Here is a 12,772-nt window from a genome sequence, read left to right on the forward strand (position 1 = left end):
TAGCTCTATGCATTTGCCTAAGGAATCAACGAACTCATTTCCTCCATTTATTTTGAAGGCTATGTCAATCAACGATTGTATGGCATATGGAAGGCAGATCTAAAAACATAAAGAATGTAAATTTAATGCTTTATGTTTAATTTACAGTGAATTGTGCACAAAATATCATGCTGATGTAGTTGCATTTGCTACTGTTTGGTTTCATCTTTCAAAATAAGTACCATGCTTCTCTTGCATTTGGAGAGCTTTGCCATCCAGAAGTCTTCTACTGTAACAGACCTAAAGTAAGACATTATTCTTGAAAATGTGCTGATACATCTATGCCACCATGAAAAATGAAATATGGTAAATTTGTAAGAATATTACATAACTTTTTGTCAAATTACAAATATGGAAGGTAAAAAGGAGAGATAATCTTTGTTCTAGAAATAGAATACATTTCTCAAGGCAAGTATTTCTGAGAATTTGAGTTTGGGGCTCTTTAGAACATAAAGGTTTATAAAAATGAGTCATAAAATATTTTGTCAAAGACTGAGGTAGAAGATAGATGGCTGGTGGGTAAAGCGATAGATACTTACGAAGGGATACTTATATATAAGGTTTCTTTAGCTACCTTAGAATAGAAGCCAGACATAAATTTCATTGATCTAAAGTACACCATTAAATGTAGTTAAAAATCCCATTTACATTCAGTGTGATATCCCTGAAGCAATGACCTAGAACCTTAGTCATGTTCATATTCCGTGTCTTAGAAAAACATCCACTGTGTCTCCACTAGCCGTCTTTCTAGCCATGTAATGAAGGGATTGTGCCAACAGTACTCTCCTTCCCATCTTGCATTTTGTGATCAAACATGGAGGTCCAGGAATTCTTTCCCAACTTACTTAAGAATTCTTTCCCCTACCCAAGCTCCATGTCTCTCCATGATGACTCTGGATTTCAGGCAAGTCATTTATCCTCTTTGGGTGGTAATTTCCCTTCTGCAAACTGTGAATATGTTTGTCTATTCTCTTTGCCTTTTGAGCTCATTTTGCTCCACTGTTTGTACAATGCATGTGGAAGTACACCAGACATCACAAATATTTAAATTTAAATATTATTAGAGCCATGGGAAGGAAGCCTGAAGCATCTCCAAAAGGAAATGTCATTTTCTAAGCAGTGCCCCCCCAACAACCAGTATTTTACCAAATTAATGGCACTAAATTGCATTCTTTCTTATAGAGGGTGAACTGCGTGATTGTTTCTAGAATTAAAAAGAGTCATGCCTAAAATTCATACATGAGCCATCAAAAATCTAAATACAAATCCTTTTACATAATATGCCTGAAAGCTGAATGTTTAGGAATTTGTGCATTGTAACTTAGGGATAAAGAATATACCTAGCTTTGGAGCATTTGTCTTACAAACAAATTTACTAACAAATAGTTGAATGTATAGCCCAGCTTGTTGTAGGTGTGGACCCTTGGTTTGTGTGACACTAAACATTCAGTGTCTCCATCTTTTAGCTGTAGAGTAAGGAAGACTGGGAAATTTCTAATAGGATAGGTTTGTAAATAAGGAGTTAATTTATGAATATAGTTAACTACATGATGTTAGACTGGTTTGGAGGGGATGTCATTCTGATTTTTATGATCTTCATAATAGTAACTTCACATACATGTGAAACTTGGCACATATGTATGTTTGGATGAAGGAATACACGTTCCATCACATACATGTGGTAATGAGAGAACAACTATTGGGAACTGGTTTTGTCTTTCCATGATAATTTCACAGAATCAAATTCAGGATACCAGGCATCCACCAAAGCATGTCTCACTACTGAGTCATTTTAACAGTTTTATATTATTGTTTTTAAGGCTACAGTCCTGGTTTTTTATTGACCAGTATGTGGTCTTTCTAAGAAAGAATATCACTGTAATATCCTAATCAGAATTTATTCTCTATGGCGTTTTTCATTATTAGATTCTAGCTGTATTAGTATATTACATTTTGGGAGAAATGGAAATGAGAAAAACAAATGGACTCCCAGGATGCCCTGGGATGCAGCTTATAAACTCACTCTCCTACAAGCTTACAGTTTGTGAGATACTTGCTCATACAGACGAACTCTCCTTCCATCTTCCTCTCTAGCTTATGTATTAAAATAAGTCAGTTTAATCATCTCTAGAACTAAACAGAAAGACCAAATCTTGGGATAAAATGGTAGATGGGTATTAAAACACTGCCAGGCCAACAGGAATCATATACTATTTAATTTACTTTGTTTTTGCTTTTACAATCCATCTTATAAAAAGGATACAGATATTAAAATGGACATAAAAATGTACTCACTGGTTTCCAATTCTAAAGTGTAAGTTAAATGAAGACATTTAATTTTTTAAGTAAGATGGATATGACTTAGTTTGGAAAACATATCTTCATTAGATTGTCAGCTCCCTTTAGCCAATTCTAGTAGCATAAAGCTAATATAATTAGATTTATGCAAAACAGTCCCCATTTCCTAGAATCTATTTGCTATGCAGATATGAGTTTAAAAAGAGCTTGGGAGCTCAGAATTCCTCAATGCTCTAAAACAATTACCATGTCAGCATAAGTTACATAGAAATATCAATATAGTGTTTCATCTTAGCCCTAATTTTTTTCTTTTCTTAGGAAGAAAGGGGAAAGGAGGTTGAGAAAGCAAAATCTACAAGGTAGGTAGGAAGAGGAAATAGTACAACACTGTCCCTGATTTGAATATACATATATATAGTATATAACATATATTATGTATTATATAAAATAAATTTATGTATTGCATATTCCATGAATTATAAGTTATATGTTATGTGTTATATAAATAAAATTTATATAAAATATAGATATACATTTTATATATTGTTTTATATATTACATATTATTTACATATTATATATTGTATATCATATAGCATACATCATATATTATATTTTGAATTTTATTTTATATCCTTAATTGCAAATAAAATGAAAAAACTGGATAAATCATGCTATTAAGTTATTTTTCCTAATTTATCTCTACAGTTGCTCCAACAGAAATTTGAATGACAAAAGAAAATTCTAGCAAGAAGGAGGATCCAAACATAAAAGGTTACAAGTCCACGGTACAGTCATTAGTAATAAATGGTGAAAAGAGGAGTCGATAAAGGTTACAGGGAAACAAGAACTTCAACACCCAAAAGCACAGAGCGATATAGATTAAGCTTACATGTAGTAATAGCCAGTCAACGTATTATTCTTTGAAAAGGTCAGGTGTGCCAAGGAGATTATAGATATGTCAGGGTGCAAAGCTATACCAGATGTCTCTAACTCAATTAGCTACCGAGTCGTTTCTTGTTGGTCATGGGGACTTTGGAAGGTTCTTTGTTATGGGCTGCTGCACCTCTCATGATGTCTAAGTCTCCTCATCCAGTCCAGTGGTTTAAATATACCTTCTACATGGAACTCATCCAAATGTATGTCCCTAGTTTTGATCTCTCCTCTGATCTCTGGCATAAGATGGCTTTGCCATTCTCAGTCCCTTCTTTGCAACGTCTAAAGAATGCCAACAACTTACATGCCCAAAAGAGAACTGTCACCCCACAGCATGATTCGGGGCCTGTTTTCTAATAAAAGTTAAAATGTGTTAACTCTTTTTTGCATGTACAATGTATGCATTGATTTCCTTAAATTTACTGTAATGTCTTTGACTAAAATAAAATAGAATGTCATCAAAATATTTAGACCCCAGGCTTTGCTAATCACTCATCCTTCATCATCTATAATTGAGTATTTGCAATAGATGATTTTTGCAGGGAGAGTGGTTTTAGAACCTCACTCACCTCCTACAAAAATACATAAATGGATGCTATGCAAGCTTTTCAGAGGTTTTGAGTAAATAGGAGAAGATTCATTTTAAAAATGTTTTACCAGCATAAAATAGTCTTTTTTAAGAAACTCAAAAAATAAACCTTCTATTTACAGCAAAGTTTCAGAGTTCAGCAAAATTGTCTTATGGAAACAAAAAAACAAACAAACAAAATAAAACAAAACAAACAAAAAACTGGATTTAATTTGGAAAAGCAATACTGTCTATAAAAGTGTCCAATAAAATATTGGGTTTTGTTAGTTAAATCTAATTAGGAAGACTTAATTCCCTTTTAACAGTTGGGTTCCATTGCATTTTATGTCCAGCTACATTAAGAATTAATTTTTTGGCTTCACACCAATGCAAAATTTGCTTATCCAAACAGAAGCCATGCCAAGGGTTTGAAGGATGATGACAGTAATTAACCCAAATCATACATAAAGAGCTATTCCATAAAAGAAAAGAGCATATAAAATAGTGTCCCTTTCTCCAATGCTGGAGCTGACCTGTACACAGGATCTACCACAGCTTTCCACACACAGATTCTTGCTGTTGGTGCCAGAAGGGAGAGAGGAAACAAATGATCTATTATAGTAAAGAAAGCATTTGTGTGTGTGTGTGTGTGTGTGTGTGTGATTTGCTGAGCAAATTGGTTTTCTAAAGAATATCTTGATAGTATGTTTTGTAAGTGACTTAGACATAGAATATGTCCTGCTCATGCTTCTATAAAGAGATATTTACCAAAGGGACAAATCTCCTTCCTTTAAAACTTAAAAAATTAAATTCCCCTAATGATTTAAGTTCAGAGATGAAGATACTTTTTCAAACTCAAACCAAAAAATAGTCATATTGATACAGAAAACAACCAGAACTGATACAAAGACTTTGCTCAAAATGTTATGGTCAAATAATAAAATATTTCCATACTATAAAATAAAATGTTATATTCTAAAATCTAACTTTATTCAGGAAAAATATTAGTGCTCATTACACATGAAATTGAAAATATTAAGTTAAAAGTCTCGAAAATTGTATTGTATCCAAGTTGTAGAACAATATTTGTGTTTACCACATACACTTAAAGAAGACACTATTCACAGATTGTTATAACACATGGCTTCTGAAATGTTTATTGTGAATCTATGTTCTCTTTCTTTTCTTGATACCCCTTTGTCTTCTCCCTCACCCCGTCTGCCTTTCTCTGATTTCATGTCTTTTCTCCATTTCTTCTTCATCTCCTGTGTTCCTTCCATATGTATCTACAATAATGGAGTTCTGAGTGATTCGATGATGCCACTAAGGTCTTGTGGACTGTTTAGAAATATGCTGTGATGGTTTGTATATCCTGGGACCAGGGAGTGGCACCATCTGAAGGTGTGGCCTTGTTACAATAGGTGTGACCTGGTTGAAATGGGTGTGTCACTGTGGGTGTGGGTATAAGATCCTCACCCAAGTTGCCTGGAAGTCAGTCTTCCACTAGCAGCCTTTGGATGAAGAAATAGAACTCTAAGCTCCTCCTGTGCCATGCCTGCAGGGATACTGCCATGCTCCCACCTTGATGATAATAGACTGAACCTCTGAACCTGTAAGCCAGCCCCAATTAAATGTTGTTTTTTATAAGACTTGCCTTGGTCATGGTGTCTGTTCACAGCAATAAAACCCTAACTAAGACATATGCTATGGGTGAATCAAAGGAAATAGTGAAACTCTTCATAAAAGCTGAGAAAGTTTTGGAGAAACTAGAAGCACTGATTGAGTGAGTTATGGAATCTTACCACTCAATATATTAAAGCAAATAAGGTCGGATACAGTGTACTAAGGTTGGAATGCCGTGAGAAGCCATTGCGTGAGGCTGTGAAGGCAAAGCCTGGGCTACAATAGAACTGGGGAACCTATGTCAAGGAGATCAGTATACAGGTAGTGGAGGAAGCCTGAAGGGGTGGGGAGAGGGAGAAGGAGAGAGAGAGGGTACAGGTAGGGAGATGTGGCATTACATAATCCCTTTAACATGAAACTACATATTTGATGTTATCCTTGGAAGGTTTTTGTTTTTCTTCAGTCTAGTGTTTCCTTACTATACCCCATTCCCTCCATTTGGAATGGAAATGTATAGTCTATACCACTGTGTGCTGGAAGTATATAATTTTCAAAATTAAACAGAGAGTTCATAGTTAAAAGATGCCTTGAGTCTCAGAAGAGACTTTAGAGTTTTGGACACTGTTGAGACTGTTAAAGACCATGGGGACTTTGGAAGTCGGTCTAAATGAATTTTTCATTATGATGTGGCCATTAACATTCTGTCAAGGGTATATTTCTGTGGTTAAAATGAGGAATATCCTCCATATGATCTTGTATGTGAACACATGTGCACATGAATCGAGGGGGGATAACTTGGATGTGTTCATGTAAACAAATGGGTGGAACAGAGGTGACAAAAGTAGACAGGCACCAGCACTGGTGGGAAAGACATAGTGTGCTCTGTTTTGAGCACATGTATATATTGTTCATATATTTTCCTTTATTTTTCCATAACAGGCAATGTTTTGAAAATCATGTTCAAACGTTTTAAAAGTAGTTTACATTATCTGTAATTAATTTATACTAGGTCACTTTAATATTCCCTTCATGTTCTAACATCTTGTTGGTTTGAGGTTCACTTAGCCTTAGACCATTCTAAAGATACCAGAGGGTATTAAAGAAAATTAGGGGGAATGAAGTTATCCTAAATTCATTTGTAGAAGCAGGGTGGACTGGCTTTATAAAAGCTAGACAGAGAACCTTCCTGGTCAAGGCAGTAGACAGCTATTAAACAATCAACACTTTGAGTGCTTGCTCTGTTCTAGAAAACCAAGGGGTTTCAACTAAAGAGAATGGGCCCAGTTACATTTCTAGTATATGACCTTCTCTGATGCCCCAAAGTGAGAGTTCGGGGACTGAGGGGATGGCTCATTCAGAAAAGCATTTGCTGTGCAAACATAGAGCCCTGGGTTTGGATTACCATCATCCACATGAAAATCTCAGCATGGCCTTGTATATGCTTGTAATCACAGTTCTGGGGATGGTGGCATTAACAGGTTGATTGTTTGGGCTTGCTGACCAGTCAGCTTACCCCAAAACCAGAAAGATTCAGGTTCAAGGAGAGATCATATCAGAAAGGAATGTGCTGGGAAATGATTGAGGGGACCACCTGGCATCTACCTCTAGCCTCCATTCATGATTACAGGTACATAGACTACTCACACACATGTGCATGCAGACATACACACATAACTGAATTAAGGAAACATGGCAGTTTCATGTGACTCAAACTAACACACTGATTCCCTCAACCTAGACCCTACTGAGGGACTTCCGAAGCTTCGGCATTATATTTAAGTCTTTGGTACTGTCCCTTATCGAATGTAGGTACTGCACACAACAGTGTGCACTTGCTTGAAATTGGTTTTGGACACAGGGTATGTAGAAAAGTGCTGAGTACTCAATGGGACAGTAATGAATGCAGTTGTCATTTGTCGTCAGTGATAAATCAAAGAAGACGATCAAAGAAATGTGGGAGTTAGGATTTGACATCCTGTCTGCTTGCCTGCAAAGCATGCCCTTAAGTAGGTAAAATGTACAAAAGAGTTTTAGAGAAAATAGTGTATATTCCCCAAAACACAAGGCCCCATGGTTTAACAGGTTTGGGAAACATTAATGTGTTTTTCTAAGTCTAAAAATCTTTGTTTTCTTAGTGAAAGGCTTTAGGTATTTTTCCAATAAACAAACCTGTTTAATTCTGCTTCACAAAAATGCTTTTCAAATCCATTTGTTCATGGAGATATAGATACATATGCATGTGAGTCTCCCATTAAAATGTTAACACTTTGATACCACAAAATACACTTTGGGAAGCTCAGAACTATGGTACACTATCATCAAAATAAGGCTTAAAATTTTTAGCCAAAAACACATATGAAAATTAAATAAAAATTTAGGGTTTAAAGAGAATGTTGTTCATGTTTAACAATATTCTGAAATAATGGTGACTTGTGATGGGCAAAGAAAATGAAGGATGATCCACAACTTTAGGCAAAGAAATATAATCAGGAGACAGATGGGCAAAGAAAACATGTTTCAGGCAAACATCCAGATGTTTGAGAGTTAAAGACTAAATACAAAGGATGTGCTTGTGTTGATGTGTAAAATGGTTCAAACAGACCCTCAAAAGTATAGTACTACTGAAGAAAAAAGTAGATCCACTCATTATCTTGCCATGAGAACAGGAATTGAGAAGGTAGAAAAACAGAAAAAAAAATTTTAAAAACAGTAGTCTATACAAATGTTGCAATATCTGACTGTGTAAATGCAATAACAAAAATTAGATGTATATGCAACAGATTTTTCTTTACTATTACAATCCATCTCTCTCTCCCCACCCCTCTCTCTCTCTTTTAGAAATTTGTTTGTTTTTATTTTATGCGAATGAGAGTTCTGCTTGAGTGTATGTCTGTTTCACATGAGTGTCTGCATACACAGTGGAGGCCAGAAGAGAGTATTGGTGACCCTAGAACTGGTGTTAGAGATGGCTGTGAGAAACCACATGTGCTCTGGGAACCAAACACATGTATAAGATCCTTTACCTGAGAGATGCCTCTCCATAGCTCCCACTAGGGCTTCTTTTCAGGTAGTCCTGAGTATTAAGGTGCTATATGAGACAGACAAACATGGACATGTGTGCAACCATGCATTTCCACATACATGTGTGTGTGCATGTGAGCACACGCACGCCCATTTACTTAATAGAAGTTATAGTGGAACAGTGGGCTGCATACAGTCATGAAGGTCTCAAAATACAGTCTAGGTGATTTGTTTATGTACTAATTGGAGAAATGATAATGAGTTGTGATGAGGCAAGTCAATCGTGAGGGATGCCTTTAAGATCAGAGTTGTGAGGTGTGCGTCAAATTTTCTTGGACCGCCTGACCTTGGGCATGAGAATTAAACTGTGCTTCCAGCAGGGAGAGAGAGCATTCATCATGCTGGAATTCATCTACTTCTGTGAAAAGACAGGAACAGGGAGAATGTCCTTCGTGTACCCTGTAGTTTCAAGTACCTTTAGCTTAAAATAGTATGCCAGAGTGGTATACTTTAAACCCCTTCACCTACATACATTTGGTGACTGAAAAATAAAATCAAAGACAATGAAACTCATTAGGAGTCTTGCTTTTCTCTGCTCCTCTCCCCTGTTCGTAATGGGTAACTGTGGAACCACTGATGAGTGATTTAACACGAAGGTAAAAAAATAACACACTGTGGGACAAATGTGTCATTCTGTTGTCATTCAGTGCTACTGATTAAAATGTGATATGAGGATTATCTGTAATGAGAAAGTTGGGCTACAGCACGTGTTTGATCTTAACTCAGTGAGTCAAACTTATTGACTTCAAGGACATCAGTCCACGTGGAATAAACAGACAAATGTCTACATTTTTATCAGCACAGGAACTATGTTCTATATACTCAATCTATCTGCCTGTGTCTGTCTCCTATATTCGCATGAGTCCAGTAAATCATTTCAGAACATCAGGGCACATTCACTATCCTTTGAAGAGTATTAGGAGTGCACTCTACACATGACTTATATGACAGAGACATGGAAACCTGTTGCTCAAAATATTATTGTCAAAATATAAACTCGTTTTTTCAGTGAAGCAGTAGTTAGCATAAGAAGCATTTGCAATAAAGGCAAATCTTTACCCAATGGAATATAAGGATTTCCTCCTGATTGGCTGGCTTGCTGCTAAGCATTGCTTGCAGTCATTGACACATACACATTTTCTAATTTGTCATCTTTAACTTTTACATTTCGAATCTCTTCTATATGCTAAGTAAGGATTGTTTTCTAAACAATTGAAAATTACATTTTTTATAATAGGAAAGTGTTCTTTAAGTGAAAACATTGAATTTCTTACTTTTCATTCAAGAACGCCTAGCATAGCTACATCTGATGAAACTTGATCCAATGAAAGGCTCCCTAGTGTCACCTTAGCTCAATTAATTAAAAAAAAAAAAGAACTTAAACAGAAAAATGGGGCCAGAGAGGTGGTTCCGCAGTAATGAAAGCTTATTCTTCTTGCAAGGGACCCAGTTCAGTTCCCAGAACTCACAACAAGAGGCTCACATTTAATATCAATTTTGGGGAACTATTTCTTCTACAGGTCTCTTTGAGCTTCTGCATGTATGCAATGCCCATAAACTCAGAAAGGCACACACACACACACACACACACACACACATATTTAAAGCCCAAGTGCAACTTTCATGTATTCATAGTAGAGGTTTACTATGAATATCCTAGAAGCCTAACATTCAACAAAATTGAACTACTGAAGCAGAAACCTTTACATTTATATTTTATAACAACAATAAAGATCTCAGCTCATCTTGGAAGAAAGAAATAGCCCTGAACATTTTTTTCTACTAGGTCTCAGCTCTTTGCTTTTGATTTTCAGGGACAGCCTGCACATACTCATCTATTGAGCTTTATATCTTACCTTTAGGAGTTCCCCTTTCTCGAACATGTAAAATATGGATGCTGCATTTTCCAAGCTCGATGTTTAAGGAGTGTGCTTTGCTCCCAGTTTAAAATGACTGAGTGGATCATTTACTTTACTTACCACACAAAGTCTACTGAGATGACAGTGAATAAATATAAAAGGGGGATGCTTGAAGGGATTTCAGAGTGATAAGTGTCTATGTAAACGGCTATGTGGCTAGAGAATCAAGGTTAGGAAGATCCATCACCAGCCATAAATACTGAAGAAGCTGCCGTAGAAAAAGGGAGATGCTTAGTCGAGCAATGGAAAAGTGGGAAGCTCATGGTCAGAGGCCAGAAAGGAAGCACATGGAAGTTATCAAGGGAATTCACTAGAGCATTGTATTTCTGTGAGATTTTCATCCGTTCTACAATGCCTACCACCACCAGAGCATCATACCATGGTCATAGTAGGTGCCCAGTGAAAACTAGAAGTAAAGGTATTTAAAGAATAAGCCTGGATTTATAAAATGTGAAAAATGCAAGAAGACCTTCTGAGAAGAGGCATTCTACAAGTATGATTTAAGCAAGACTTCCATTGTTTCATGTTCTAAGTCAAGTGGGACTTGGCACAAGATCTCCCATTAATGAAAGAGAAACGTTAAGAGAAATTAATGTGTGCAGTTGAAGTGGAAGTTTCTGGACATGTCAGGTGATACATGCTCACGTGATACAAAATCACGTGGTGTTTTACTGAGGCAAAACCCGTGAGAGGACAGGTAATATTTAGGGAGAATATAAATAAGTCTGAATGGACAGGGACGGTGCATTGGCATAGCTAGCTTTGCGATGCTTCATTGTTCTCATGTCTTCCCTGATCTTTGTTTCATTGAGAGAGGCATGGCAGAGAACTCCTCCTGGCATCCCCTGGCATGTGATCAGGACCACTGGAGGCCTGGAGGTTTCTTCTAGATCTTGCTAACACTGCTGACTCGTGCTTGGTATCCTGACATTACTGGGCTGGACTGCTGGTATATTGACAGAGATTAGAATTGCCCCAAAGAACTACTTCTAAACAGGTCCACACCCCCTGGTCCTGTTTCTTATCATTTCTGCCCCTGCTTTTGGATGATGGGCTAGAATGGAGGTGCTTCAAGCATTTGAGAACCTTCATTAAAAGTGGGCTTTAAAAAAAATCTAAATCTACAACAATAGTATAAGAAAGTCACATGAAATGCCCATACGAATCAACTGGGTTTCCCTGATGTGTTTAAGCTGGCTGTAATGAGTGGTCATATATTTTAATCAAACTAACTCAAAACAAAAGTTAAGTATTTAAGCCTAGAAGTAAAATAATAATGTTTGGCATTGGAAGAGTAACTTAAACTTTCTAATTATTTTCTTTATAGATTGTGAATATTGTGTCCAGAAACCAAGTGAATAGTGTGTGGAAATAAATTCAATAAAGAAAAAGACAGCTCTTTTATTTTTATTGAGAATAAATTAGTTTTTCATTCAACATGTTCTCATTACAGTTTCTTTTCCCAGTTCTTCTCCATCTCCCTTTTCCTCCAGATCTACTCCCATTCTGTCTCTTACAGAAAAGAACAGGCTTCTAAGAGATGGCAATCAAACATGACAAAATAAAATAAAGGATGAAGCACAAACATTAGTATCAAAATTGGGTGCAGCAACCCAACACAGGGAGGGTAAAGAGTCCCAAGGGCAAACAAAAGAGTCAGAAACCCACTTGTTCTCATAGTCAGGAGCCAAATTAAAACATACTAAGCTAATGACTGTAATATACACAGAGGACCTGGTGCAGACTCACTTAGGCCCTACACTTACTGCTTCAGTCTCTGGCAGTTCACATGTACCTTGGTTAGTTGATTGAGAGGGCTGTATTCTCCTGGTGTCCACCATGTCTTCTGATTCTCACATTCTTTCCACCTCCTCTTCCTCAGAATTGCCTGAGCACTGAAATGAGGAATTTGGTGGACTCTCTTCAGACTCTCTCTTTGCATAAGAGTCTGGCTGTGGGTCTCTGTGTCTGCTCTCATCTGATGCTTGGTGGAAACCTCTTTAATAATGGCTGGATAAAACTCTACTTTATGAGTAGCTCTTAAGTGCATTTGAGAATTGAAAAAAAGGATTTACAAGTATAAAAAGCTATATTCTAAGAAATCAAACCAGAGGCACAGTAAGAAAAGTAGAAAGGAAAAATGATAGATAAGACAAAATTAAAGAAATGTCCCAGGAAATTTAACCAGCATATGAAAAATATTTCAAAAATGGAAGAGAAAATTATTAAGTGCATAATATTCTAAAACATTTCCTGTAACTCAAGAATGCAAATGTCTGTTCCTGCAATAATTCTAGTTTACAATAGAA

General features: G+C 36.5%; 1 long non-coding RNA gene across 1 annotated transcript in view; it reads left to right on the plus strand.

Annotated features, from left to right (window-relative positions):
• The window catches only part of Gm30162, a 41,736-nt gene extending 41,457 nt beyond the window's left edge, over positions 1–279 (plus strand). Inside the window, exon 3 of the long non-coding RNA XR_384965.1 lies at positions 148–279. This is a non-coding gene — a long non-coding RNA (predicted gene, 30162). The remainder of the gene's footprint in view (positions 1–147) is intronic.
• The last annotated feature ends 12,493 nt before the right edge of the window (positions 280–12,772 follow it).

This window comes from Mus musculus, chromosome 16 (genome assembly GCF_000001635.26).
Source record: "Mus musculus strain C57BL/6J chromosome 16, GRCm38.p6 C57BL/6J".
NCBI classification, from domain to species: domain Eukaryota; kingdom Metazoa; phylum Chordata; class Mammalia; order Rodentia; family Muridae; genus Mus; species Mus musculus.